The sequence below is a fragment of the Schistocerca piceifrons genome, chromosome 1 (genome assembly GCF_021461385.2).
Source record: "Schistocerca piceifrons isolate TAMUIC-IGC-003096 chromosome 1, iqSchPice1.1, whole genome shotgun sequence".
Lineage (NCBI taxonomy): Eukaryota > Metazoa > Arthropoda > Insecta > Orthoptera > Acrididae > Schistocerca > Schistocerca piceifrons.
In genome coordinates, this window is record NC_060138.1 from 1,032,390,767 (window position 1) to 1,032,415,184 (window position 24,418).

The window sequence follows — 24,418 nt, forward strand, 5'->3', positions numbered from 1 at the left end:
GGGGAGTATGTTGTATGGTAGAGTATTTCCCAGTCCCGTCGACCGAACAGAGCAGCCACAGCTTGCGCTGTATGCACGCGCTCTTTATCGTGCAAAATGATGGGTAGGCTGCGCAGAAAGTGTCGCCCCATCTTCTGCAAAGCTGGTCGCAGGTGATGCTCCAAAAACCAACAGTAATGCTGTGCACTGAGGATCTGCCGTGGAGGAACGTAATGCGTTAGGATAACACCATCACAGTCGTACACGAGAATCATCATAACTTTAGACAGCACCATTCACATCATCAACAAAACAGGTTCTGCTAAAGGTATACTGTGCCTTCCACATCGCTGGCAACGGGTTCTACACAACGCTGGTGACTACTTTGAAGGACAGTAACATGTGCAAACATGTAACTCTTTTGTATCGGTTGTGAAGAAATAGTTGCCACTATTTAAGTTCCAAACCTCGTACATAGAATCAAAACATTAAATTGTAAATAGGCAAATAAAAGAAGACTTAGACCGTCCACCGTTCGCTGCTTTTCTCGAAAAGTGATAAGCGCTCCGTCGTCGTGTGATTCGGGCTCCCATCGGGTAGACCGTTCGCCGGGTGCAAGTCTTTCGATTTGACGCCACTTCGGCGACTTGCGCGTCGATGGGGATGAAAAGATGATGATTAGGACAACACAACCCACAGTCCCTGAGAGGAGAAAATCTCCGACCCAGCCGGGAATCGAACCCGGGCTGTTAGGATTGATATTCTGTGGCGCTGACCACTTTTTTTTTAATCTAATTTTTTTCTATATTGATCGGTGAATTTGTTCGTGGCGGACGTACGATGACACTCGTTCAGGTTGTTCGTTGATCCGTTCACTCAGTTTTCTTTATTACAGAGGGTAGCTAAACCCTCTGACCGAACACGCTGAGCTACCGTGCCGGCACCATTCAGCTATCGGGGGCGGACAGTCATAAGCCTTGAATACGACAAATAAATCACCAGTATTCTCCTGGTGATCTAATTTTTTGAAACTCTGCTCAAAAATCGAGTTGTAACCGGGATTATACTACTATTTGGGCATTACAAACAGTTAGTGATAAAAGGTGAAAACTGAGGTTGAAAAACTCCTTTCTTTCCGCGTTAATTTGTCCGTTTTCAAGGACTATGTGCAAAGAACGGCATATCAGCTACTCTTACTTTCTATTTTTATTGTGTGCTACGAGTTAACTGTTGTTAAGTCTTTAATTTTAACTGATAACATAATTTTCTTCCTCTTTTAAAATTTCATGGAAGTGAGAGATAAACCTTTAAGCTTTTAAAGCAAATAAGGTACTGTACTTCATTGCCACCTCACTTCGTAAAAATATTTCCAGTCTAGGGATGGTGCCATTCTGCAGCACAACGGATGTCCGACGACGACAGCAAGACATGAACGAAAAAAACAAAAAACAAAAAACCACTCCGTCTTCAGACCACAAGTGGCCCATCGGGACCATCCGACCGCCGTGTCATTCTCCGCTGAGGATGCGGATAGGAGGGTCGTGTGCTCAGCACACCGCTCTCCCGGTCGTTATGATGGTTTTCTTTGACCGGAGCCGCCGCTATTCGGTCGAGTAGCTCCTCAATTGGCATCACGAGGCTGAGTGCACCCCGAAGACAGGTGGGGACAAGTCTTGCATACCGCACGTAGACGCGTATCATAAGCCATGGCACACGCTAATAGCGACATTATTGTCTCAGCAATGCTGTACCATTTCTTATGCCACGAGTTTCTTGCTGTTTCCGTCGGAATTATTATTAAAGCAGCAATGATCATTAAAATTTCTCCTTTTTTTTAAAAAAAAGTTTATTTAAAAAGGAAAAATTTTAGCACTGCGGTTGTCAGTAAAACATTAAAAAAAACACCTGTTATAACTGAGACCAGGCAAATACCAAAAACTAGAGCTTAGTCAGATCTAAAATACCGGTATCGTTTTTAACCGGTCGGTTTGTCACATCCCTAAGCCGATGGTGTAACAGTTGAAACACCTGACGGATGAAGTAAAAACTTTGACTGACTCAAAACTATACGTCTTTTTTCATTTTAATTAACAGTCGCAGTCTACAACATGATCAATAATGAATGGAATTGTAGAATGATATCATAATACAATTAAAAGATGAGGTATCCGTACAACAAAATATCTTTCTTCGCTTTACATCATTTCATTTGTGACCATACTCATCTGTCTGAGTACATAAAGCGGCAAAAAACATCAGTCAAGATTTCTTTTGGAATAGATATCACACGAGGACAGCCGCGCACTGCGATTATGATGGTTACCTGTTCTACTGGTAGCGTCTTATTCTCTGTGATATTAATTTGCAGGAAACGTGGATCTTGCTCGCATATACGTCTCAATGAAGTCTCCAGTAGCTTTTTCACGTGTTACCTCCTGATCGCCAGTCAATGTATGAAAAAGAAATAGTAAAAAAATCTTCCACATACGCAAATCTTTGCAGTTTGTTCTGGTACCCAGTTTCTCTTATATCACTATCACAGTAACTAATGTTGAGGCAGCATCTGTCGCTCTTCGCCCATGTTCTCATTCTTTGTGCATTTCGACGTCGTCTCAGACACGAGGCATCATCAAGTGTTTCCTCAAAGTGTCTGAACTACTTGGAAATGCTTTTCCTTGTCACATATTCTGTTCTTTCACTTGTACTAAAAGCACATGGGCCACCGCCTTTCATTTTTTTCCCGTGTCTAACAAAACTTGTATATGCGTTGTCCCTCCATCTAATACATGCACAGAGTTTTAGGAAACAAATATCGAAGAGCCTGACAGTGTTAAATTATTGGTATTGACATTTAGTAATAAATTAATTTGGAAAGAAGATACAGTAGAAATACTGAAACGTCTAAACCAATCTTTGTATGCAGTGTATACGTTGTCGGACATATGTGGCCTAAAAAAACTGTCGCACTTTCCTCACTTTGATTATCATAACCTACGTTTCTAGCATTTGTAGACTCAGAGAGAGCTTTTGACAATGTTAACTGGAATACTCTCTTTCAAATTCTAAAGGTGGCAGGGGTAAAATACAGGGAGCGAAAGGCTATTTACAATTTGTACAGAAACCAGATGGCAGTTATAAGAGTGAAAGGGAAGCCGTGGTTGGGAAGGGAGTGAGACAGGGTTGTAGCCTCTCCCCTATGTTACTCAATCTGTATATTGAGCAAGCAGTAAAGGAAACAAAAGGAATATTTGAGTAGGTATTAAAATCCATGGAGAAGAAATAAAAACTTTGAGGTTCTCCGATGACATTGTAATTCTGTCAGAGACAGCAAAGGACTTGGGAGAGCAGTTGAACGGAATGAACAGTGTCTTGAAAGGAGGTTATAAGATGAACATCAACAAAAGCAAAACGAGGATAATGGAATGTAGTCGAATTAAGTCGGGTGATGCTGAGGGAATTAGATTAGGAAATGAGACACTTAAAGTAGCAAAGGAGTTTTGCTATTTGGGGAGCAAAATAACTGATGGTGGTCGAAGCAGAGAGGATATAAAATGTAGACTGGCAATGGCAAGGAAAGCGTTTTTGAAGAAGCGAAATTTGTTAACATCGAGTATAGATTTAAGTGTCAGGAAGTCGTTTCTAAAAGTATTAGTATGGAGTGTAGCCATGTATGGAAGTGAAACATGGACGATAAATAGTTTGGACAAAAAGAGAATAGAAGCTTTCGAAATGTGGTGCTACAGAAGAATGCTGAATATTAAATGGGTATATCACATAACTAATGAGGAGGTATTGAATATAATTGGGGAGAAGATGAGTTTGTGACACAACTTGACTAGAAGAAGGGATCGGTTGGTAGGACATATTCTGAGGCATAAAGGGATCACCAATTTAGTATTGGAGGGCAGCGTGGAGGGTAAACATCGTAGAGGGAGACCAAGAGATGAATACACTAAGCAGATTCAGAAGGATGTAGGTTGCAGTAGGTACTGGGAGATGGAGAAGCTTGCACTGGATAGAGTAGCATGGAGAGCTGCATCAAACCAGTCTCAGGACTAAAGACCACAACAACAACAACATCGTACAAGGTCATGTTTTGGGATGACTTACCGAATCATCGAACCAATTTACGTTTTCCGGGTCGCAAAGTGTGTGCTGCGAATTATTTTCGGTTTGAATTCAAGAATGTGTTGCAGAAGCCTGCTCAAAGAACTGTGTGCCTGTAGGTTGACTGCTGTTCCACAGTACACTTATTCCTTAATGTAATTTGTCATAAGTAATAAGTCTTTCTTGCAAACCAACAGCTCAGTTCATGGAATAAATACAAGGAGGAAGAAGAATCTTTATTAAGGTTAGTCATACACACATATGCGACAGGATGTTAACCCCAAGATAAAGAAGTCTTTGTAGATACTGAAAAGTTTATAGATTATGTGCCGTCCCTTCCACACGTAAACAGTTTCCGTTATACAAAGCAGTTCGGAAAAAAAGGAGATCAGACACTGAATTTTATTGTGTAGCATTATATTTCAAAACCCAGAAGCAGTTTCGCCATCGTTTTCTAATGGTCTCACATCAGTGCTGTACGTAACCCCGAGCAGTTTTTCGCTGACAGCGTTAGATCGCTGTTTACAAAACGTGACGCTTATTTTCGTATGTGTTCCATAATATGTTGAGGCGGAAGGCATCGCTGCATTACGCCACCAGCGATTTTTTCCGCAGGAAGAAAAAGCTTATCTGAGATACTTCTATTATAGAGAAGAATGTCGCGGCAAAAGAAGCTATTCGTTGGATGGTTATTTTAGGAAACTAAAATTTTACCCACTTATAAAACTGTTATAACCTTTCTTTCTGGAATCTCCTTCAGTAGTAGACACAGATTCGGGGATTAAACTAGTCACACCCTCTGTGAACAACAGATAAATACTCGAAATGTATTCACGTACGTGTTCGTTGGCAATTAATGTTTATTATGTCTTTTACTGAGCTGGAAATCTACTCATACCTCAACATGTTATTACCACATGACACAGTAGTTCACTGAACATGGATAATACAATAATTGAGCGTAACAAATAATCGGCAACATATACATTACGACTGTGGCTCACTATGCTACGCTGCTGACCCGTCTGGTAGCACAATCTTCATTTCGTATTTAAATTCGTTGGTTTAGCCAAGTCAGAACCAAATTGACCTATTACCACCTACAATATATCTCAGTCGACGGTACACATCATTCTGCCACCACAGCAAGAATTTAGGAGAAGGGAGGGTCAAGTATCGGAAGCCACACTCGAATGCGAATTATTTACGTAGAACCCAAAAATAGCCCTTTACAAAATTACGGAAAGTGGGCACCTGACTGGACCTACTATTAAATACTTCACGCGGACACGTGATGACCGACTACGAAGTAGGAGCACTACGCATTGTGTATTTTCCCGAAGCAGGAACTATTACGACGAAAAATCATAAGGTTACTGGTCGAATAGCCACCCCATAAAGCGCCTGGCATCAGATGGTTACAAAGAACAAGAAACGAGGATGAGTCGAAGTATGAAACAAGTTATAGCAAGATGAAGCTACGAAGAAAATAATTCAAAATGGGAAGGCATGGAGCTTCACAAGTGACAAACGACCTACAAATCAGTCAGATAATGAAAGTGATCCATAGAAATAGTTCCTTAAATGGGAAATCAATTAATAAATGTCTTTCACTATTTGTCTCGTTATCTTTTTGCACTGTTTGATGTAGTTGAGATGCGACACTCTTTTACCAGAGCTATCACGGAAAGCTGCAGAATTTTTGTGTTAGAATATCCATAGCTTGATACAAAACATGTAGCTTTTGTAGTGATGTATTTGTACTACCTCTAACAATAATTTTATGAATTAACATATTGTTAGTCGAAACCATCACCAGACGTACCTTTCAATCCTGGCTAGACACAATGACAATTAACATGCATTTAACTGACCTGAAATAGAAGTTTCATCGGTACACTGAATTCTCATACGTACTTGAAGTCAGTGTAGTCATTATTCAGCCGTATCGGTTGGCATTTGTTAGTCAAAGATTCAACGAATGTTAACAGATCCGATGTTACAGAATGTTGCCCTTGTTTTTGGATTTTCAGCTGTCTCAAAGTGGACAAAACAACTTCCTGTAGATTTACGGGGAATAATAAGCTATTATTCGATAGTGAACACATAATACAATCAAAAAATTGTTTAGTAATGAATATATCTCGTTTCAGTCCTATGTGATGAACGGATCGATTTAAAAGCCTCTTTTATATGCTAAGAGAGAAAAAGACTGCTGTCACAGACAACTTAGCTTTGTCGCGTTTTCATTTTGCTATATTGTCTTCAATGTCAATCGCTGGAGCTGCTAAGCTTCCGGAAAACGGTTCCTCATTAATTCATTATTGTTTACCGCTCCGCTATGCGTGCGCGTATCCCTTTGAGCAAATACTCTGCAACTACAACGACTCTTTCAAGCAGACAGTTGTGTGACGATTGGCAACAAACATTTTCTGTCGAGCCCCGCTTAAATTTTGACTATAGTACGTATTGGAAGCCAGCTTCCCAGCATCTTACGAGGCGAACGCCTAGCATCCAAGCGATGATTGGACTCGTATTCCAACAATCCAAATTTAGTTCTTGTGTGATTTTCCTAAACTAATTTTTTTTTTCAAAATGTCGAGGTTATGTAACTTCCCCCATCCTTGTCTAATCTGAGCAAAGACCTAGTATTTTAATGACATCGATGTTGACATGATGTTGAATTCCAAGCCTAATTCCTTGCTACGAATGCCTTGCATGATGTTCTAGACGGACGCTGGACTACATAGGTGGCTACCCAAGGTGCTTCAAACTGAATTTAATTTCAACGACAACAGCCTGATTTAGAAATCGCCTTTTCAAGTTTTTATTTATGATATTAACTGTTTCTCCCATTACCTATCGTTCCACTTGAACGGTCGCCGACTGAAACAGGTCTGATTTTTAGTCAGCCGTCTAGCCAACAGAGACAAGTGAATTTTGGAAATGAGTCGAAGCTACCTTGAGTGTAATGCAAATTAATTGCACAACGAAAATGGATCGGAAAAGGTGAGCATAATATTGCTGAAATATACCATCAAAGTCACTTGTGACTGTAGTTAGAGACATGTGACACTTGGAACGTTCTAAAAGCGGCAGTGGTGTTTGACAACGTTAGCATGACAAGCAATTCGAAATAGGCCTATTTTTCATTTTTATCTGCGAAGTAACGGCCGAAATCTCTTTGAAAATCACTTTGAAATCTGGACAAGGGAATAAAAAAAAAAGCTACCCTAACACGTTAGATTCCCATTGGGAGCTATGTACACTGCCTGACAAAAAAAGTGGAGTACCCAGAGGGGAGGAGGATACGGAATGAACTTCACGGGTTGAGAGGGTATGTGATGTTACTGCACAGATTACGAAATGGAGCCAAGCTTACAAAGAACTTGGCAGTATTAACCTGGATTCGTTTGGGAAGAGTGTCATAAGGTCGTTGTATCCTCATCTGAAGCTAGGTGGCCCCAACTGTCGTAACTGATCGTTGATATCCTGGATACTGACAGTGGGACAGAGTTGAGTCCAATCCGGTTCCACGAATGTTTTATCCGGGAAGGTCTGGTGATCCTGCTGGTCACGGTAATATCTCAAATGTCACACAGTCAGTTCATAGACATACACTATGTGGGCAAAAGTATCCGGACACTCCCAGAAACATACGCTTTTCGTATTAGGTGCATTGTGCTGCTACCTACTGCCGGGTACTCCATATCAGCGACCTCGGTAGTCATTAGACATCGTGAGAGTGCAGAATGGGGCGCTCCGTGGAACTCACGGACTTGAAATGTGATCAGGTGATTGGGTGTCACCTGTGTCATACATTTGTACGCGAGATTCCCACACTCGTAAACATCCATAGGTCCAGTGTTTCCGATGTGGTAGTGAAGTGGAAACGTGAAGGGACACGTACAGCACAAAAGCGTACAGGCCGACCTCGTCTGTTGACTGACAGAGACCGCCGACAGTTGAAGAAGTTTATAATGTCTAACAGGCAGACATCTATCCAGATCATCACCCAGCAATTCCACACTGCATCAGGATCCGCTGCAAGTACTATGACAGTTGGGCGGGAGCTGAGAAAACTTGGATTTCATGGTCGAGCGGCTGCTCATAAGCCACACATCACGCCGGTAAATGCCAAACAACGCCTCGTTGGGTGTAAGTAGCGTAAACATTGGACGATTGAACAGTGGAAAAACGTTGTGTGGAGTGACGAATCACGTTACACAATGTGACGATCTGATGGGAGGGTGTGAGTATGGTGAATGTCCGGTGAAGTCATCTTCCAGCGTGTGTAGTGCCAACAGTGAAATTCGGAGGCGGTGGTGTTATGACGTGGTTGTGTTTTTCATGGAGGGGGTTTGCACCCCTTGTTGTTTTGTGTGGCACTATCACGGCACAGGCCTACATTGATGTTTTAAGCACGTATCTGCTTCCCACTGTTGAAGAGCAATTCGGGCATGGCGATTGCATCTTTCAACACGATCGAGCAGCTGTTCATAATGCACGGCCTGTGGCGGACTGGTTACACAACAATAACATCTCTGTAATGGACTAGCCTGCACAGCATGCTGACCTGAATCCTATGAAACAGCTTTGGGATGTTTTGGAACGCCGACTTCGTGCCAGGCCTCACCGACCGACATCGATATATCTCCTCAATGCAGCACTCCTAGAAGAATGGGCTGCAATTCCCCAAGAAACCTTTCAGCCCCTGATTGAACGTATGCCTGCGAGAGTGGAAGCTGTCATCAAGGCTATAGGTAGGCCAACACCAAATTGAATTCCAGCGTTACCGATGGATGGCGCCACGAACTTGTAAGTCATTTTCAGCAGGTGTCCGGATGCTTTTGATCCCATAGAGTATGTGGTCAGCATTGTCCTGTTGAAAAATGGCACCATGATACTGTCGCACAAGACGTAACATATAGGAACGCACGATGTCCGTGACGTACCACATAGTTCCCTGAATCACTACCAGCTGTGACCCAAAGTCATACCTAATGGGTCCCCATATCAAGATGCCAGGAGAAACAACGCTGTGTCTCTCCAAAACATTAGAAGAATGGGAAACCTTCCAGAATCGCCGATATACGTGCCGACGACGGACGTCTGGGGTAGTGCAGAAACACGCGACGCTGTTCATCAGCAGTTCATGCTTCTCAGTCACGGCACCATTCCAAAGGCAGAGGTTTGTGTTTTGGTGGAGCCTATATGTGAGACGACAATTCCCTCGTGGGGCTGCTGCTAGGCATTGAGCAATGGTACGGGTGACAGAGGGAGTCTGTTACTTTTACCCGTATGGTATGTGCAATTGTGAAAGGGTTGGGATGTACTTGGTTCAGTCGAATGGAATGGCCGCGCGGTTTGTGGCGTTATGTCACGGACTGCGCGGCCCCTCCCGCCGGAGGTTCGGGTCCTCCCTCGGGCATGGGTGTGTGTGCTGTTCTTAGCATAAGTTAGTTTAAGTTGTGTGTGAGGCTAGGGACCGATGACCTAAGCAGTTTGGTCCCTTAGGAATTCACACACATTTGAACATTTTTGTGCTTGGTTCCCTTGTGGTTGGCAAAATGTGGTCGACTGGAACCCTGAAGACGAGTATGTCTGCCGTCACATTCCCAAGCTGTCCAACATTTGGCCATTGCTACATCCGAATGCCCCTCTAATCTGGATATTGCACGTTCGCCCGGACGGCTAAATGGAGATCCAGAATGAGACACCTTCCAAACTCTTGTCAGTCGCTATTAACGCTGTCTCACGTGAGCCTGTGACGTCTCTATATCTTTCATAATGACAACTCAACGTCTGACATTGTTCACGTCCCTTATATACACCACCAGGCCTGGTAACAACACTAAAGACGAATAACACTAACACACTCAGTGACAGTTCCGTCTGTCACAAAAAATTACACTAAAGCCCAGCCTCGATAATTCAAGCCCCGGTATTTCGAGATTCCGTGTAATTCGAACTTTTATTAAGAAAAATTAAAATTTTACGTAAAACTAGAGTAAAAACCCGTCCTCATACGTTGTCTGCATGCATGTTTAAGCACTTTCGAATGTGTTTTATTTTGAACTTTTTTTTTAATTTCTTTGCACAGCACAGATGAAACTGTCCGACTTTGCGTTTTCGTTCATAATGCACAGAAATAACCTTCGCCTCACACTGTTAATGCATTTCTGTTACAGATGGACAGATACCATTAGGTTTTGACGAGTGCTCTTGCTCTTTCTTTGTCGACCCTTCACTTACCGTCAGTTGTACAGTGTATACCATCCTTGTTGTTACCCCTATTGTTGTGTCTGCTCAGCAATAGTAGTCATTAAAATACAATACACCTAAGTAACAATACAGTACATATTTCCGTGGGCTTACTGCAAAAACCTGTTAACTCCAATTTTTGACATTTTCGAGTTATGTACACAGACGGTATCAGAAAACGAATATCTTTCGTCTGGAGAAACCAGTTAAGAGCATATATCACTCTAAAGTGTTAGAGAGATATGCCAAGATTGCAATAAGTACATAAGTGATTGTTTTGTACAGCAAAAGTCATTCAGGTGCACTTGAATGATTTTTCCAGTACATTTCAATATGCTTGATGAAATAACTTGAACAACGAGAGTCCTTCAAGTTCACTTAATTGATTTCAGCAGAAAAAGAAACCACAACTTACTGGATTTAAATTTTATAAGTCGACTGATGCTAGCTTGTATTTTTTACATCAGCTTCGTTTATCAGACTGTGGTAAATCTGTGTATCGTATTTCCAACAGCCAACAACAATGCACGTGATTCCACATAGGCTGTAATAATATCATTATACTACAATACGTGAACAATGCAAGAACAGCCTTATTGTCGATTATTTCAGTTTGCTTGAATAAGAGCCTATTGTCGCAGTAGCTGCTGTTAGTTCAGTGAGTGCGGTAGCATTTTGCTGTTTGCCTAGAGTGTGTTTAGTTCTAAAATGTATTCAGGAAGTGCCCCGACTGTATCATTGACCAAGAAAACGTTACTCACAGCAGATGGCATTGGAGGTAAGCAACAGAATAATACAATACTGTAAACATGAACTGAACTGTTATAGTATACTGACATTTTAAAATTAATAAATTAATTTTATTTCATATTTTTACTTTAAGGTAATGAATGTGTATCTCCAAGTGTGTCAACTGGAAGCAGAGTTCATGATGCACACAGAGTATTCAATGAAGTCCTCATAGAGTCAATTGGGGAAGATAAACCGAAGCAGGAACTGTATCAGGTGAGTTCACAGGGGAATGACTCAAGTGAAAGTGTCAATAAAAGCGTAGAGGCGGTTGATTTTGACTCAGATTGCTCCATCAAGGATCCTAACTACGAACCAGATTCGAGTGATACAGATAGTACGGATCTCCTGAGCAAAGAAATCAATGCTGTAAAGAAAATTACTAGTGGTAAACGATCAAGATGGAAGAAAAATGATCCCAAAAATTGGAAGAAGAATGTAATTAAGAAGTGTAAAATTGAAAACAAAAAGTCAAAGCCAGTTAACTGTGAAAGATGTAGATATAAGTGCAACAAAAATTTCTCTGATGTAATTAGGTACTCTATTTGTAGAAGCTTCTGGGACTCTGATTATACAAGGCAAAAGGATTTTATTCATTGTAACACACTGAGTTTAACTCCAGCTCAGAGACGAAGTATTGCTCAGCCACTGAAAATACGTAAAGATTCTAAGGTATACTACCTGAACAAAGACAATAAAAAAGTATGTAAAGAAGTTCTTTATTAAAACTCATTGTATTTCGGCTGATGTAATAGGCACTGCATATAAGGGAAAAGGCGAGAGTGGACTGTTCCTAGGAAGTGATAAGAGAGGCGAAGGAATTCCTCATAATAAAACTAAACCTACTGAAGTGCAGAAAGTTAAAGACCACGTAGTAAAGTTTCCTACAACGGAATCTCACTACTCAAGGAAATCCACAAAACGACTGTATTTAGACTCCAAACTAAGTATATCCAAAATGTATAGTCTATACAAAGAAGAATGTAAGGATTCCGAACCAGTCAGTGAAATAATTTATAGAAGAATATTTTGTCAGGACTATAATCTGGCCTTCTATAAGCCAAAAAAAATCAGTGTCAAAAATATGTGAGTTATCAGAAATCAAAAAGTAATGAAAATAAGAAAGCTTTACAAGCAGAGTGTAATGAGCATATTGCAAGGAAAAATGAATGCAACTAACCAAAAGCCGCCAATAAAGAAAGATGTAAGGTAGAAAAGACATTTATGTGTTCCACGTTTGATTTGCAATCTGTCTTGCATATACCTGCAAGTGACGTCAGCCCGATGTACTACAGCCTGAAAATCTGTACATACAATTTAACTGTCTACGAACTATCTGAGCCAAATGATGCATTCTGCTACGATTGGACTGAGATAAACAGAAAGAGAGGTAGCTCCGAAACTGGTTCCTGCATCACGAAGTATATTAAACAGCTTCGACCAGGTATAAAGCACATTTCGTTTTTCTCTGGCACCTGCGGCCGTCAAAATAGGAATCAAAACGCAGCTGCATTGTTTCTGTACTTGGTTCAGATAGTAAATTTAGGCATTATTGAGCACAAATTTCTCGAATCTGGCCACACCTTGATGGAAGTAGATAGCATGCACAGCGCAACTGAATGTGCGAAAAAATATGTACCTGTTTATACTATTCAGGATTGGCTTAATATATTCGGACTTGCAGGATCCAAAAGAGTTCGAAACAAGAAAAGTTCTCCTTATGCAGTACATGAAATGAAAAACGTAGAATTCAAGGATTTATTTAAACTTTCAGCATCTATCATTAAAAACAGAAGTACTGACATTCATCGAAATAAAGTTAACTGGCTAAAAGTGAAATGTTTTCGCTAGCAGAAAACCAATCCAGGAGTGATCGAATACAGATACGACCACACATCGGATTATAAAGAAATACATATGTTTGGAAAAGGACGTTCTTTAAATATGGCAAATATTCACTTAGAAGATCTTTATCCCAACATTCTGCCAATAAGCAAAAAGAAAAAGAACTGCCTGATATAGTTACGCAAATATGGTGTCATTCCTGAAGAATTTCACTCTTGGTATAAATCTCTTCCTACATCAGCTGCAGCCATTGACACAGTTCCTGAGCCAGGTGTAGAAGACAGCGACAGCAGCGAAGCAGATGTATAGACTGGAGAAGAAAAGAACCTTCCACAGCGTTTTTCAATTGTTAAGTGATATTATAAAATGACTCATTATTGTGATTCAAATTATTCAGTAATGTGTTTTTTTGTGTAACTTTGCTCAAGTTGATAAATAATTACTATGTTGACTACAAAACCAATTATGTGATGCAATATTTGTATTTCATGGTAATTAATAAAAAGTTATAAAGTATTAACAAGCTATTTATGCATTAACCTTTACTAGATATCACCATTAGTTAGTTATTGCATTGCAACAATTCATTTTTGAGTTAATTATTTATGGCTCACTAAGGAATATAAAAATCCATTTTTCTTGGAACTAGCTAAAACGGAGTTAGTGGGCTTTTGCAGTAAGCCCACGTTTTACCACTGACCACTGTTGCATGTACTGTAGTTGATGGTGTAGTAACATCTGCACTGTAGTAAGCCCACCTGTATCACATTAATTTTAAAGTGTTGTATGTATCTACATCTACATCCATACTCCGCAAGCCACCTGACGATGTGTGGCGGAGGGTACCCCGAGTACCTCTATCGGTTCTCCCTTCTTTTCTAGTCTCGTATTGTTCGTGGAAAGAAGGATTGTCGGTATGCTTCTGTGTGGGCTCTAATCTCTCTGATTTTATCCTCATGGTCTCTTCGCGAGATATACGTAGGAGGGAGCAATATACTGCTTGACTCTTCGGTGAAGGTATTTTCTCGAAACTTTAACAAAAGCCCGTACCAAGTTACTGAGCGTTTCTCCCGCAGAGTCTTCCACTGGAGTTTATCTATCATCTCCGTAACGCTTTCGCGATTACTAAATGATCCTGTAACGAAGCACGCTGCTCTCCGTTGGATCTTCTCTATCTCTTTTATCAACCCTATCTGGTACGGATCCCACACTGTTGAGCAGTATGTACTGTGTATCGTACGCATGTAACTATGTGTTACTTACTTATTGCTTTAATTCATATATTACAATGAGTGGTGGGGGTAGGAGAAAATTGTGCCGTTGAATGTGAAACTGGAGGCTTTGAAAAGACTAGACAAAGAAGAAACATTTATAAAAACTTGCTGCTGAGTACTGAGTTGGTGAAGTGACAGTTGTATGGCTCTGAGCACTATGGGACTCAACTTCTGAGGTCATCAGTCCCCTAGAACTTAGAATTACTTAAACCTAACTAACCTAGGGACATTACACACATCCATGCCAAAGGCAGGATTCGAACCTGCGACCGTAGCGGTCTCGCGGCTGCAGACTGTAGCGCCTAGAACCGCACGGCCACTCTGGCCGCCGAAGTGACAGTTGTAGATTGGCGTAGAAACAGAGACAAAATTGAGAAGTTTTCTTCAAACAAGTGTTCTATTTCGTCATTTGAAAGGAAGTCAATGAGGAAATCTGAGTGTGAAAAAATGAGTAAAGCTTTGTTTGTTTGGTTTTCTCAACAAAAACAAAAAGGAAATCCAACTTCAGGGTCTATTCTGCAAGAAAAAGCTGTATATTTTTAGAAATGTGTTAAAGGAAGCCGAGGACGATTTTACTGCAAGTTCAGGATGATTGAATAGCTTGGAGGTTATAAAAATGCAACAAACTGACTTTGTTTCATTTGAAGCAATGGACTGCGTTGTTGATATCAAGCCTTCTTCTATCTGCAAGGATGAATCGGGAAATATTGGCCATCAATTCGCTGGATACGCTATGAGAAAAATTGGCCATTTGTAATGCTGGTGAAGATTACTTTTAATCCTGATCTTGATTTCCTGAAGATAAACTTCCAAAGAAAAACGAAACGAAGGCAACCAACCTTTCAACTAGATAGTCTAAACATTTTTCACAAATTATATGAGTCACTTAAATATGATGGCAGATCAACAAATGTGAGAGGAGTTGGCTGAGGTATAGGGCAAGGACCTAGACGTGGGCGACATGCAACTGCAACACAGTTGTCACAGATCTCCAGGTGAGGTTCTTACTGTAGTGCAATGGACACATATAATGATTAAAGTATTAAAAATTGCTTCATAATGTAAACTGTTATCCTAAGAGTTTGTCATTTGATTTTTGGACAAAGTAATAGCCTACTGAATCCATAAAACAATATGTGATTGACCTATACCACTTTTTTCCTCAGTAATCTCATGCGCTTATACTTAAATTACTAAATTTTCTTATATTATTCCTGCATTATGTCATTTTGTTTCGTAATATTTTGACACCAAACCAAACAAGGCATCGTTGACATTGATAATGAATGTATATTCTCCAAGACTGGAGTGTGAATTTTTTATTGCATGTCAAAGTAGATATGCATTTTACCATGAATGATGTTTTACCATGAATTATGCTAATATCACTTGTACCATATTTTTTTCTGAGCCCTTCGATTATTGCTTCCACTACTCCACATTAAACTGAGTTCTGAACAAATTTATGAAGGGAGTCCAACAGGGTTCAATTTTGGTTCCACTCCTATCCCTCACATATATGAATGACCTTCCTCTAACCATTCAAGAAGCAAACTGGTACTTTTTGCAGACAATACTAGTTTCATAATAAATGTGTTTAGAGAGAAAGCAACAAAAGAGCCACAAATGATATTTTACAAAGAATTATTAAGTGGTTCTCTGAAAATGTACTCTCCCTGAATTTCTGAAAAAAAAAAAAACTACGTTCAGCTCTGTACAACAAATAAAGTCATACAAACTGTTGATGTAGCACATGAGCTTGAGTCAGTAAATGTTGTTGTTGTTGTTGTTGTTGTTGTGGTCTTCAGTCCAGAGACTGGTTTGATGCAGTTCTCCATGCTACTCTATCCTGTGCAAGCTTCTTCATCTCCCAGTACCTACTGCAACCTACATCCTTCTGAATCTGTTTAGTGTATTCATCTCTTGGTCTCCCTCTACGATTATTACCCTTCATGCTGCCCTCCAATACTAAACTGGTGATCCCTTTATGCCTCAGAATATGCCCTACCAACCGATCCCTTCTTCTAGTAAAGTTGGGCCACAAATTTCTCTTCTCTCCAGTTATATTCAATACCGCCTCATTAGTTATGAGATCTACCCATCTAATCTTCAGCATTCCTCTGTAGCACCACATTTCGAAAGCTTCTATTCTCTTCTTGTCTAAACTACTTATCGTCCACGTTTCACTTTTATAAATGGCTACACTCCATACAAATACTTTCAGAAACGACTTCCTGACACTTAAGTCTATACTCGACGTTAACAAATTTCTCTTCTTCAGAAACGCTTTCCTTGCCATTGCCAGTCTACATTTTATATCCTCTCTACTTTGTCCATCATCAGTTATTTTGCTTCCCAAATAGCAAAGCTCACTTACTACTTTAAGCCTCTCATTTCCCAATCTAATTGCCGCAGCATCACCCGATTTAATTCAACTACATTCCATTATCCTCGTTTTGCTTCTGTTGATGTTCATCTTATATCCTCGTTTCAAGACACTGTCCATTCCGTTCAACTGCTCTTCCATGACCTTTGCTGTTTCCAATAGGATTACAATGTCGTTGTCAAGCCTCAAAGTTTTTATTTCTTTTCCCTCGATTTCTACTCCAAATTTTTCTTTTGTTTCCTTTACTGCTTGCTCAATATACAGATTGAATAACATCGGGGTTATGCTACAACCCTGTGTCACTCCCTTCCCAACCACTGCTTCCCTTTCATGCCCCTCAACTCTTACAACTGCCATCTGGTTTCTGTACAAATTGTAAATAGATTTTCGCTCCCTGTATTTTACCCCTGCCACCTCCAGAATTTGAAAGAGAGTATTCCACTCAACATTGTCAAAAGCTTTCTCTAAGTCTACAAATGCTAGAAACGTAGTGTGGCGTTCGCTGGTTTATTCAGTGGTTTGGTATTTAACTAATTTGTAAATGGAAATGATAATCTTATTTTATTACATTGAGTAATTATTAAATAATTTTTCTCCCGGCTAAAGACTTGATCAAGTTGCTAAAGAACTCCAAGTTAACGTCGTGTTAAAGTGTTGTCTGGAAGTTGTGTAAGTGTCACTAAATCACAGTTTATACAACGGATTCTATACAGCTATTGATTAAGATGATGATCATTAAAACCACCGAATATCAGCCGCCCACAACACTGACGTATGTTACCTGAAACAATATTCTTCGCAACTCGTGCGTAATTAATTTCGGCTCCATACATTAGCTGGAAAAGTTTCTTATAAGGATCGTGCGATGAGCACTGTTTTTAAAGAACCAATCTGATTCTAATCATTTTCATTAAAACGAGTTCGGGACCACCGGTGCACATTTATTTTTACACATTTGTATTACGTTCAGCATTTATGCCTGCAGAGTTGCGTAATTTGAATTTTTCGCTGAGGCAATTGTTAAGATGGCGGCAGAAAATTGATAGAGACTTTCTATTGTTAGACCAAATAAATATTTTAACTGCTTATTAAACTTCACAGAAACTTTACTTTCGTATTGTGCACTATTTAGACTTCATCAAGCAAACATTTGATTTGTTTCTAAGGAAAACACAGACAAAAACGCGATACAAATCGCTATCATCAATGGCTGCGCTCCTTGCAGCGGGAAGAATCAATTAACACAGATAATGCTTACTGAGAGAGGAATTACAGTTACAAATAATTATTCACTCATGTTTGTAATAATAATGAACTCTATTTTCAAGTAATAATTAACAAATAATTACAATTTCTTAACAGGCCTCAGTTTGATATGCGTCTTGCGTGCTGAATCTACAAAAGCCATCCAACAAAAGTTAAAAACAAAGGAAGACAAACGCAGATCATAAAAGCAATTTACAATTGTCATTGTCTTTGTATAATACACATCGATATGTCCAATTATATCATAGAATATTATATAAATAATTAATATTTATAAGTTTTCACTGTACGTCGAATACATAATGTTTATAACTGTTAAGAGGCATAATTTCCTCTCGTCGCGCTGTAGCCCAAAATTTATCTCGTGGATGTTACAATGCCCCTTGGGCTGAGAAAAAAAATTAGTTTATCTATTGTATTTTTTTTTATCAGTCCACGTAATACACGTAGATTAGCTACTCTCAAGATGCAAGTGTTAATTTCAATGTTGTTTTAGACATGATTAAATTATTGTTGAATCGAGTACTGTAAATGACTTCAGTAACTGTATTATCTCGGAAATTGCTGCGGATACTTCCCGGATTAACTTATCCCCCTACCATTTGGGTTCACCGGACTCGGGAAACCGGGAATAAAACCGTCCAAGGGGCTTCAAGAAAATACAGACACCTACTTTTAACAGTCAGGCTTGACATGATTGTAATAAAATATGCTGGAAAATGCAAATTTCTGACTCTGTTGTAAGCATCTGAGATAATAAATGTTTTTTCATGGTGGTATATCACTCATTTATCGAATGTCGTAAGAATTTGCTGCTGACGTCGTAAGACCGCCTCCGTGTCGCGCCGTTGGACCGCAGACAGGTAGTGGCTGCTGCTGGACCGCCCCCGGCCGAGTCGGTGGGGCGTCGGCTGCCGTCGGCTGCATCGTGGTTTTGATCTGCTGCTGGCTAGAAGTCGCGCTGCAGCAGGTCTTGTTTCTCCTTTCCCACGTCCCTCAGTTTAAGACGGGTACATGAGATGTCAAAATATAAGCATCAGTGACAAGATAATTACTATTCTCATCCTGTGGAAAAGTTTATTAGCGTCCATTTCACTTGCATTCACACGGATGGAATTAGACTGCTTTTGGAGTATGTTCTGTATTTTGACACTGTTCAACACAATGTAGTGATTCACATGTAAGTTTATCACAATATGCACATTTGAACACTGCACCGTTAATCATACAAGTGTCCGAGGTGTGCTTCGTTTACTTAAGGCTCTAGTCCGGAACCGCGCGACTGCTACGGTCGCAGGTTCGAATCCTGCCTCGGGCATGGATGTGTGTGATGTCCTTAGGTTAGTTAGGTTTAAGTAGTTCTAAGTTCGAGGGGACTGATGACCTCCGATGTTAAGTCCCATAGTGCTCAGAACCATTTGAACCATTTGTTTACTTAAGCGGAATGTAAATATTTTCGCGACGCGCTGCATAGCCAACGTTGCATTATTGTTTTGCCGCGCGGCTGGCTGTACAGTCTGTCACATTATATTTGGCACGCGGAGACGCTTCATATCAAACTACTAAAGGTCATCAGTTCAAATTAATTACTAATACAGTCAACAGTACTCAATGTTCATAGCGTTGCTGCTAACTTTGACACTCCAAGAGCGCTCATAAGGTTACGTGATCACAGTTTTTATCACTGTTCATCATTATTCACAATGTAAATCACAGTTCTTCACGCGTCCACTAGTTCCTGCGAAACACGTTTCACAGTTCTGATTGCTGTCAGTAGTTTTCCACAGTACTTAACAGACATTCTATATGCAAATGACACTTTTCAAATAATGAGGTCTGGTACACTTGCACATAAGTTCATATTACCATGACTGAATAACAAAATTTAAAATTTTACACTGTCACATAAACATGAGACAATATAAAACTTTCAGAATCTGCTACATTATCTTGACCATGAGATCATTACTGAACTATCCAGGTAACAGTACATTTCCATTTTTATTACAGATACATATATTTATCTTTTTTATTTTTTTTATTGGGATTGTTATTTACCGTGTTTTTGGGACAGATGTCCATTTTCGGTTTATCTAACCGGAATGTTGCTCATAAGAGCTTTTTAAATGACTTTGTAATGAAACCGTGTACGTAAATCAGTACCATTCAGATTTCGCTTCACTAGTGGTGAAAGCAGTTTATTTTATTTATTTATTTATTTCTCAGTCACACAGCTCACACACCACCCTCACCACGTGTGTGGGACTACATGACTCGATCTTATGAAAATATTTTTGTTATATCCATTCTTACAGACGAACAAATATATTATTTAAGCATTTTAATCGTTTCTATCCTACGAATAGAAAGGTAAAATTCCTCACATTTAATGCAATAACACTCAAGTGTTTGTCAAGTTATTTATCCCTCTTAGAGTAAAAATACATTTATTATAGGGACTCTGTACTCCTTGTTCAAGTAATTCGAGAACACTAAAGTGTAATACTTGACATAAAAGCTTATAAACTAATACATACACAAGATTATCACATTATTACTGCTAATTATTTTACCATAAACATTATATTTACAGTTATGGGATAGTGCACTTGCACTTCTGATTGGTCCTCTGTATCACTTCGTTTATCTTAGTCCAGGGGACCGAGTAAGATGCTCTGCAATAGGTCTTGTGCGGATATACTTTCGTATTATACTGGTAATTTTTTATGCTTCCAGGGCGTTCAGTGAATACTTCGAGGTATCCGGATAATAATTCTGTTAATTGTCTAGTCTCTGAAGCATTAATGCAAGTTGCCTCCTGTACTTTCTCTTCTATAGTTGTGTCGATGTCACTCACGTTGCTGGGTGCATCGTTATTTCGATCTTTGTGGCACATCTCTGGGTGCTTATGATCCAACACTAACAACTTCTGTTTGCTGACAGAAAGATTCATTTTTCTCATCAGCGGAAGGTTCGCACCGAACTCCCGATTCAGCATTATGTTATGGGTCGCTGTTGGTACTTAAGTGCACATGTCCCACAGGCGAGATCAATTACAGCTTCTCTTTCCCGAAGGAAGTCAAGACCCAGAATCACCGGTACTGACAAGTTATCCATTAGTAGGAACGTGCATAATAAGCGATCATTTCCCAAGGAAACTTCCACCTGTGTCTGGTATTTTATACTGTGTGCCTTTTTTCCCAATGCCCCTATAACCTTACAATTTGCAACCGGCAAAATCGGCAATCTCCTTATCTCCGATACCTTCTTGAAAAACTGCGTGTTCATAACTGGTACATATGCACCTGTGTCAAGCAGAATAGTAGTTGGTACACCATTTACAGCTCCGGTGACACTTGCTTGGATATTTTCCCTTTGTGGCTTATCAGAGACAGCAGGTTCCTGATATAGCTCATCTTCGATCCTGTTGCCTTCCTGATACCGTATCATGTTTATTTTTTGTTCTGTCGACCTATTGCCTTCATTGTTGGCCTCGGTCACCTGGCGAAGGCCTACAGGGACCGAAATTAGTTTGTTGGGTTCTGAGTGTTTTGTTTTGTTTCCGAAGGTACCTCCACTATTCTAACATTTTGTGAGTTTTCAGTCGGAGGAGGCCTGCTTGGATCCCACCACGGTGGATATTGATTGCTTGGTATAGGTATAGCATGTACACAATTTATTGGCTGACCTGAATTGATAGAACTTTGCTGCGGCTGCCAATGACTTGGCCCTGGCTGTCGCCGATATTCACTGTCACCCCGCATATTTTTAGGCTTGTCTTTATATGGACTGTCTGACCTGTTGTCATTTCGTCTCTTTCGGTTGCTATTGTTATTGTTTGGGTTTTCATTGTGGTACGGCCTCTGATTACCATTCGGTTGTTGGTGTTCTTCGGCCTTTAGATAATTACAGTTATTATTATTAGGATAACCAAAATTTTGGTTGTAGGGATTCCTACTACTATTATTATTATTGTATTTTCCGTTACTATAAGCTTTACTTTTATTTTTCTTTGGACTAGCTTCGCCCCTATTTCTATTTTTTCCATTCCATGAATTTTTTCTGTTAGGACTATTATTATTGCTGATCACGTCAGAATTTTTTCTGGCGTCTTCTTGCACTAGATCCAGAGAATCAATTACAGACAGAAATTCTTTCAGATCGGTGTCTGTAACATTAAATAGTTTTTCTCTAATATGCATGGGTAATCTAGCTTTTAACACTCGCAATAAGTCTCTGGTGGTTACTGGCTCATCCCAGTACCGGGTCATGTTAATATATTTTTCAAAGTACTTTCTTAAGGAACCTGACTTCGGATTGTACATTTCTGCATTGTAAACAATTTTACGGAGTCGCTCTTGAGTAGACGCTGACCAGAATTGATGAAGGAACGCCTTCTCAAAGTCGTGGAAAGTCTTGCAAGTTTCTGCTGCATTTAATGCCCAGAGCGACGCATCACCAGAAATATGTGAAACCACAAACTGTATTTTCTGTTCTTCCGACCATGATTTTGGAAGAACACTTCTGAAGTTTCGAATGAAAACTACTGGGTGTATGTTTTTCTTGCTTTCTTCGTTAAATATTTGAAACTGTCTATGCTTAATCAGGCTTTCTTCATGCATCAAAGTAGTTAAGTGCATGGAACTGCTATCATTCGCAGGTGGTGAGGTTACTTTATTACAAGTATATTCTATTCCACTATTATTGATCCTTGGTGTCACATATTGCTCTGGTAATATCGGTTGATTACCAAAATTTGGTCTTCCTTGTGGTGCATTAATATTCGCCGTCAGATTATCTGCGATCTTTTGCCTGTCAGTACCAGTGTTGTTATTACTGCATACTGTCAGATTTTGAAAGTTTTGATTTTCAGAGCTCAGCACTCTGGCTACTTCTGTTCGCACTTGCTTTCGGATCTCCGAGGGAATGTCCTCCTGCATTGTTTCCACAGCGGTAGCCAAGGCTTTGAATTGGTTCTCTAGTCTATCTACTTCTGTTTGAAGACTATTGACCTGAACTGGAATGTTTTTTAACGGTTCTTACTGCTTAAAATGGGTAGTAATAGCATTATCACGATCGACCAACACTTGATTTATCGTACAGATAATTTCTTTATCTCTTTCCAGAAAAATATTGTTTATATTTTCCATAAATTTCTTTTCCTTTTCTTGGTCCCTGAGCTCCTGTTGCTGTTTTTCTATAAGCTTTTCCTGTCTACGTTTTTCCTTTTCCTGCTGACGTTGTCTTTCACGCTCTTGCTCTTTAATAGTAAACTTTTCAAAAAATGTTGTTAGCATATCCTGTATGGACATAGCTTGAGCATTGCTAACTTCTGCCCCTTGCCCAGAACAAATATTGTCATTAATTCCTAACTGGTTGAATGCAGGAGTGTCAGTTTGTTTTGCCAATTCCTCAGTTTTACTAACCCTCGGGACATCAGTTTCTAAATTATCATTCACAATTAAATTTTCTAATAATTCGACAGAAATATGGGTAGATAGTACTACCTGAGACTCTGATGTCATCTCTGCATCAGTATGCTCATTCGGTTTATTTTTCTTTTGTTTAACCATTCTATCACCAATATAGTACAACAAATATATAAATCACTGGCAAGTTGACACAAAATGACCTTATAACTAACACATATACACAAATAACACTCAAAAATATTATTGTCGCAGCCAGAATATTCAAATATTACCACTTATAGCTGCAGGTACTGATTTTAATTTAGAATTGCACACGCAGCGAGCGTTGATCGTGTTCTGCTATGCAACTACAGAACATGCAAATCTGCCCCTACCAGAGTGGATCGAGAGCTGCAGACTGCACTGCTTATATGGAGTTACCGTCGCACCAGCGCAGATACAGATTCATACAGCAGTTCGGTAGGAAGATGTCAATGCTCATGAAGCAAATAAATAAACAATGATTAATAGTTTGTTTTGGTACCCCGTACCTGTAATAGATCACAATTTCAATTATTAAAATGAATAAATGTGCACTGGTGGCCCCACGTTGGGCGCCAGTGTGGCGTTCGCTGGTTTATTCAGTGGTTTGGTATTTTAACTAATTTGTAAATGGAAATGATAATCATATTTTATTACATTGAGTAATTACTAAATAATTTTTCTCCTGGCTTAAGATTTGATCAAGTTGCTAAAGAACTCCAAGTTAACGTCGTGTAAAAGTGTTGTCTGTAAGTTGTGTAAGTGTCACTAAATCACAGTTTATACAACGGATTCTATACTACTATTGATTAAGATGGAAGCAGTTATCTTCAGCAAAATGATCATTAAAACCATCGAATATCAGCCGCGCACAACACTGACGTATGTTACCTGAAACAATATTCTTCGCAACTCGTGCGTAATTAATTTCGGCTCCATACATCAGCTAGAAAAGTTTCTTATAAGGATCGTGCTATGAGCACTGTTTTTAAAGAACCAGTCTGATTCGAATCATTTTCATTAAAATGAGTTCGGGACCACCGGTGCACATTTAT